The sequence below is a fragment of the Grammomys surdaster genome, unplaced genomic scaffold (genome assembly GCF_004785775.1).
Source record: "Grammomys surdaster isolate TR1022 unplaced genomic scaffold, NIH_TR_1.0 193, whole genome shotgun sequence".
Taxonomy (NCBI): domain Eukaryota; kingdom Metazoa; phylum Chordata; class Mammalia; order Rodentia; family Muridae; genus Grammomys; species Grammomys surdaster.
In genome coordinates this window covers 9,866,416-9,873,478 of record NW_021604638.1, presented here as the reverse complement: position 1 = coordinate 9,873,478, position 7,063 = coordinate 9,866,416, and the positions used below count along the sequence as shown (strand labels likewise).

Below are 7,063 nucleotides of genomic sequence, written 5' to 3'. Positions count from 1 at the left end.
TTTTTTTTTTTTTTTTTTTTTTTTTTTTTTTTTTTTTTTTTTTTTTGGTGTTGTTGTTATTTCTTTCAAGATGGGGTTCCTATGTGTAGACTTAGCTGTCCTAGAACAAACTCTGTAGACCAGGCTGGCCTCAAACTCACAGATCCACCTGCCTCTTCCTCCAGAGTATGCACCACCACCACCACTGCCACCGGGCCAAATTTGAGCTCTTCAGGGCCTCATAGGAAATCATCGGTGTTGTTTTTTTTGTAGTGCTTCTCAACTCCTGGAGTTAGTGATTCCCTTCAGGAACCTGAACCCCAGCCTCACCATGCTAGCCCGGCATGCTAACACTAAGCCACATCCCCAGTCCCCTGAGTCATCCCAGCTTCCCCATTCCCTAGAGGGCTCCTGCAGGAGTTCTAGGGGTTAGCCTGGGCTTCTGCATTACTGACAGACTCCAAGACAACAACGTTACTGTAGGTCTGTAAGCTACACTTTGAACAGGAAGGCCAGTCTAGTGACAACATGGCCTTTCCCTCTCTGCCCCAATTGTCATCATGACTGCCAAAGCAGGTTGGAGCCAGACCCTGCAAAGCTTGGATGGCAGCCTACAGAGTTTGGTGTTTATTCTGGAGACACTAGGGAACTATGGAAGCTCTCTGGGTACGACCAGAAATCTCTGACCAAGGGCATGAACCTGGGAATATGGGTGCCGAGTGTGCAGGGGCCGAGGTTCTGCAGAAAAAGGAGAGGAAGAAGGCCTGAAGCCCAGGGAGGAGCTGTAAGAAGAGAGGAGGGAGGTCATGGGTTAACCTGACACACTCTGCATTTATACCGTGGGCACTAACCCCTGACGTCTTCAAATGGATTGCATTTGGAGACAGGGCCTTTAAGGAGGTAATTAAGTTGAAATGGGTCAGTAGGCCAGTCACTAATCCACTATGACTGATGTCCTTAAGAAGAGGAAATTAGCCGGGCGGTGGTGGCGCACACCTTTAGTCCTAGCACTTGGTAGGCAGAGGCAGGCAGGTTTCTGAGTTCGAGGCCAGCCTGGTCTACAGAGTGAGTTCCAGGACAGCCAGGGCTACACAGAGAAACCCTGTCTTGAAAAACCAAGGGGAAAAAAAAAGAGGAAATTAGCCGGGCAGTGGTGGCTCATGCCTTTAATCCCAGCACTTGGGAGGCAGAGGCAGGCAGATTTCTGAGTTCGAGACCAGCCTGGTCTACAGAGTGAGTTCTTAGTGCTACACAGAGAAACCCTGGCTCAGGAGAAAAAAAGAAGAAGAAGAAGAAGAGGAGGAGGAGGAAGAGGAGGAGGAGGAGGAGGAGGAGGAGGAGGAGGAGGAGGAGGAGGAAATTAGAGCACACACACAGAGGAAAAGCATGTGGAGACACAGAAAGAGAAGCCACCCGGACACCAGACGGGAGGCTTCCAGAAGCCACCACTGAATGAGCGCCTTGATCTTGGACTTCTCCCCTCAAGGACTGTGAAAAATTATCTTTCTGCTGTTTAAAGTCTCTCAGCCTGTGGGGTTTGGTTACAACAACCCCAGTGAACGCTGCACAGATTCAGAGTGGATGATTTAAGAGGATTGTTCAGGTTGTTACTTATTTGAGGGACAGGAAGAGGGGAAGAGACCTGTGGGATACAGCACAGAAGGTTTGGGAAGATCCAGAATGAAGCAGTACACTGAGGGACCAGGTCACATTGGAAATATGTGGGGAGGGGGCACTTGAGGAGATGCTCTAGAGGCCGGAGGAAGTGAACCTGGGGTACCTAACGCCAGACACTTGCGTTGAGCAGGAGGAAGAGAATGGGCCTTGCCTCCGTTGAGACCCTGGGCTGCACTCATTAAATCTGTTTCCAGTTAGGTCAAACAAGCAAGACTGTAATGGAACGGTCTCCAGAGGCTCCTGGCAGCCATATGAAAGTCAAGGGCCAGACCTGGCAAATGACCTGAGACTCCGGTAGACTGGTCACCAGAGAGTGTGACAGGTTGTAACATGCCTCTAGACAACCTAGAAGGACTCTGCGTGAGAATACAGTGCACTCCAGGATAGAGCACTCTGGGAGGAAGTGTCCTATGGCGCACCAGTCTGGTTAGCTGTCTGCATCCTAGAAACACTTGGGAGGTATCCACTGGGACGCTTCATCTCCTCCCCTGGAAGATCAGAGACGGCTGAAGACCCTAGGACCCTGGTTCTGAACCTGCAGGTCACGACCCCTTTAAGGGTTGAGTGACCCTTTCATAGGAGTCGAGTATTAGGTATTTGCATTATGATTCACAGCAGTAGCAAAAACAGTTTTATGGTTAGGAGTCACCACAATATGGGGAACCATATTAAAGAGTCGAAGGACTAGGGAGGTTGAGAGTTCCGTTCTAGGATTCTCTTTCCATGAAGAAACAGGCTTTCTACTTCCTATTCCTTGTGACTGTCTTAGTCAAAGGACCAGAGGAGAAGTGGCACTGTGCCAGCCCAGGCCCAGGCTTTAGGGAAACTGGAAGCTTCTAAAATAAGTAATAATAAAATTAAAAAATAAAGAAGGGGGAAAAAAAAAGAGATTGCTATTTATAGTTCCCTGGGTTGACGTTCTTGGCAACCCTCCTGCCTCAGCTTCCTGAGGGCTGGGATTTTAGTAGCACACAGTGACTGGTGTGTGTGTGTGTATGTGTGTATGTTGGGTGGGGTGGGGGTCATGAAGAGGAGAAGACAGCCCTGAGGATCGAACCCAGGGCCTTGGGCATGCACTCTAACCATTGAGCTACACTGCAGTCCAGGGCTGACAGGTTTGAATAATTCCACTGAAGTCTGGTTTCCAGGAGTTAGCTCCATCGCCTAGTGCCTGGGCACAGAAGACTTGTATTAAGGCTCCTGAACTGCAGGAGGAGGTAGGAGGTTTAAGACTGTCTGGATGAGCTTGCTTGTTTATTCACAGGGTGCTCGAAGGCCAGTTGTTCTCTCTGGGAGCCGGCTCATCCTGGGAGGGGCTGTCCCAGTCTAGGCCTAGAAGCTTAGATGTGGAAGCATCATACAACAGAACTATAAAAGGCATGGTTAGCACATCCAGAAATGTAAGTGAAACCTCCTTGTGACTACTCAGTGTGTCGGAGCAGTGTCTCCGAGCTGGCCCTGTGCCTTCTATCCAAATTCCTCACCCACAAACTAGTGAGATACCAGGATAAGAAATGCTGTTATTATGAAACATACCTGGCTTTGCGCATTGTTTGGCTTTTGCACCACGTTAGTTACTCTAGCTGGATTTGAACTCCTAGGACCAAGGCATCCATCCTTCTTGTACCAGCTTGCCCAGTGCTGAGATTTCTAGGCAAGCGCCATCACGTGGTTTTTAGTTTTGAGGGCGCTTTTCACAACTTGAACATTAGCAATTCCTTCCTAACTTCAGAAGGGCCTGGCAAAGACATGATTCCTCTCACCACAGAGTAAAGCTAAAACACACACACACACCCCACACACCCCATACACGCACCCCAGCTTTTACTGGACGAGGCAGGGTCTGATGTAGCCCAGGCTGGCTTTGAATTCTGTGTGTAAGCAAGGATTACCTTGAACTCCTGATCTTCCTGCCTCCACTTCCCAAGTGCTGGGATAGTAGATGTGTGTGGGATGCATGCGGGAGCACATGATAACACACACGTGGAGGTCAGGTCAGAAACCATTTACAATAAGTCAGTTCTCTGTGGGGTAGAGTCGGGGGACTGGGTGGAGGATAGGGAAGTGGTGGAGGTGGGCGTGGCACATGCTTTTAATTCCAGCACTTGGGAAGCAGAGGCAGGCCGATCTTTTGTGAGCACCAGGTCATCTGGCGGGCGTGAAGGCAGGTGATGTCTGCCACAGCCACCAATAGCTTTTTAAGGATCAAGAAACTCAAGTTCGTGGAGAGTTATTAACTCAAGGTCACACGGTTCAAGTCTAAGTCTGCCAGATTCCAGCCACCTGCCCAGTCTGTTACCTAACTGGCCTCCACTTGTCGCCCAGGACTGTTACTGGGAGAACCTTCTGGATGATCTCTAAGCCAGGAACCTTGGTCAGGCTCTGGAAGCGGGCAGCCTCCACCTCCCCATCTTATTAGTGCTCCCGAGTGTTTTCCTACTAGATAAATTCCGCGTGGTCCATCCGCAGGAGCGGGAGGGACCCGTTGTTTCCAGGCCACAGGCCTTCCTGCGCCATCCTCCCGAGTCTTTCCGCCCCCGCAGCCCCTTCAGGTGTATCAAAGTCGCAGCGCAGCGGGAAGTTCAGCTTCGCCTATGTCTCAGCAGGCTTTGTGAATATATTAGTTTTATTTTCCTCTAACACGCTACGGAGGTGGAGCTGGGGGGCGGGGGGGAGGGCGGTGCTGGAACTCAGTATGCAAATGTATGCAGATATCTAAATGAGGCTGCCTAAGGATTCAGGAGTCTGAGCGGCTCGGAGCTGGCCCGGCCTGCCGCAGCCCCGGGACTCTGCGGCACCGCAGTGGGGAGGGTGTCTCGTGCTCTTTCGAGTCTGTGCTTTGAAGCAATGTCTCCGCAGCTCAGGGGAGGAAGCGCTGCGGAAATTGGTTCTGGATACTTCCCGGCGGTGTTCTCAATTGCTTCAGCTCTGTTGGGGGTGCAGTGGGGAGAGGGCGGGGAGTCTCTGAACACCTCTGGGTTTCCTCAGCCGGGAGAGGGGGGGGGCTGTTCCTGTTGTCATTTCTTCATCCAGGGATCTTGGTAACAACCATTTCCGGACCCCACTGTTTACTGAATCAGAATCTCTATTTTTGAAAGCCCCCAGCCTAGGGTGGAGTGCGGTGATGCACACCTTTAATCCCAGAGTCTCTGTGAATATGACTGAGGTTAACTTGTTCTGCACTGGGAACGCTAGTACACTGGGAGCTCCAGGCCAGTGGCACTGCGTAGTGAGATCCTAGTCTTTAAAGAAAAATGTCCCCAGCCTTGATAAATACTGATGCAAACCGGGAGTCTCCAAATACTGATGCAAACCGGGAGTCTCTTGCAGGTGGGGGAAGGGTTGTGTAGAAGTGTTCTCAGCTGTGATTGTTTGAATCACAGAAGCTTCACACTCAAGTTGCGCCCCAGTCACAGAGAAGATGACGAAACATGAATACCACTAGCTAAAAACTTCTGTGGAGGAGTGGTACTTTAGTGGCAGAACGGTTGCCTATGGGGTGTGTGCACATGGGTTCTATCCCCAGAATTGACACAAACAATGGACAAAAATACCAGGAGAGACCAGCGTGTGTGCAGCTTTGCTAAACATATATTTCTACAGGACAGATGCTTTCCCTGTCATCTTTGGAGTGTGTTGAGCTCAGGGCCCGTACCTAGTACAGCAGCCTTCAGGGGTCTTCTGGAGTGAAGACTAGTCCACAGTGCGAATTCTATTAGCATACTGACAGATTCCTGGGGATGACTCTGAATGGACCTGGTGCCTGGCACCCCATGGTTGCACCCAGACTCCTGGAGCCTCTAGAACTAGTTTTGAATAACCAGGGCTCCCGAAATTCTTGACTGTCTCCTCCGTCTATATCAAGGAGGACGTCAGCTTCATTGTCAAGAATGCCTAGACTGGCAGTCAGTGTTAGCACTAGTTATGTAATGAGTCAACTGGCTTTAACTTTCTGACCTCAGTTTCCCCCCTGGAAATGGGGTCAAAACCCTTCCTACTCAGTGCTGGGATGAAGCTGCAGTAAGAGTGCTCGGGCATCAGAATTACTTGGCAGGCTTGTTAAGTCTAAGACTGTAGGGGTGGGGCAGACAGAGACGGGCTCGGTGGGAGAAAGCTTGCCTCGCTCAAATGTACAAGGCTGTGGGTTTGCACACCAGGATCACAAAAATGAATGAATGAATGAATGAATGAGTGAATGACAAACTGTTAGGGTAGGGACGGGTGAAGATTTGCTTTTCTAAGTGTTCCCAGGAGCGGCTGCTGCAGGGCACCAGGGATCCCTGAAAAGGATTGAGAAACAGTGCCTGAGGTAGAACTCAACCTGGTCTTGGAACAGGAACAAAATCTGTGTGCCACATGCACCCCTCCCTCCTGAATTACTCCCCAGGGTCTCTTCTTCCTTTCTGTCAGCAAAGGCTGAGCCCGCTGAATGTTTAGCCTTGGATTTGTGGGGAGTGTATTTAGTTTCCTTAACTGTCCCCACTGTGAAGAGTCAGGTTTAGGTTACACTGTGATCACAGGAGTCACAGTCTGCTTTCTTGACGTCCCCCAAAGCCAAACGGCAACACCAAACCATGGAATTACCATATAAGGAAGTCCAACTGAGGGTGGACTTTTTTGCACACTGGCCATTTTAAGGGTTGTTTTTATTCCCTCCCAAATATCAGAAGCAACTTTTAAAACGTGTATTTTGAGACTGCACCTGCTTGGCAGAGACCCCACACATACTCATAACTGCTGGTGGACAAGCTAATGTGGAAGGAATGGGTCTCTACCCTCCTCCCTCCATCCCCAGACCTAACCTTCGGCATCATCTCTTCCTGGGAACAAGACCCTCAGGCCTTAAGGGAAGTCCTCTGGACTGTTGTGCCTCTTCTAGCTACCTGACTCTTCTTCCTTTTTATTCCTGTTCTTCCTCATTCTTGTCTTCTACAGAACTCAGCCAGATATACCCACTGCTGGTTCTGAGACACCCCCCCAGCCTGGTTTCTGAGCACCCCCAACCCAGATGCTTCCAACACCCCCAACTCTATACCCCGCCACACACACACACACACACACACACACACACACACACACACACACACCAACTTCCTTCTTGCCTGAACTAGTGACCAGATCTTAGCATGGGACTTAGAGTCAGAAGGCTGAGGCCGGAGCCCTGTCACTCACCAGCTGGGGGACAATGAGCAATTTAAAACACTTCTCTGAGCAAGGCATAGTGACACATTTTGTAACCCCCATGCTCCTAAGGAAGAGGCAATAGAACCAGAAGTTCAAAGCCACCTTGGGCTGGATAGCAAGACCCTACCTCAAAAGTCAAAGGGCTGGGGGTGTTGATTGCTTTTCCCAGAGCCCCAGGCTCCATTCCTGGCACTTCATAATCCAGGTATGTAGTGCACATCTC

The 7,063-nt window shown here is 50.3% G+C and overlaps 1 long non-coding RNA gene across 1 annotated transcript in view; it reads right to left on the bottom strand.

The window, feature by feature from the left end:
• LOC114623022 overlaps window positions 1–3,275 on the bottom strand; it is an 8,619-nt gene extending 5,344 nt beyond the window's left edge. The window contains exon 1 of the long non-coding RNA XR_003711704.1: window positions 3,193–3,275. This is a non-coding gene — a long non-coding RNA (uncharacterized LOC114623022). The remainder of the gene's footprint in view (window positions 1–3,192) is intronic.
• Between the last annotated feature and the right edge of the window lie 3,788 nt (window positions 3,276–7,063).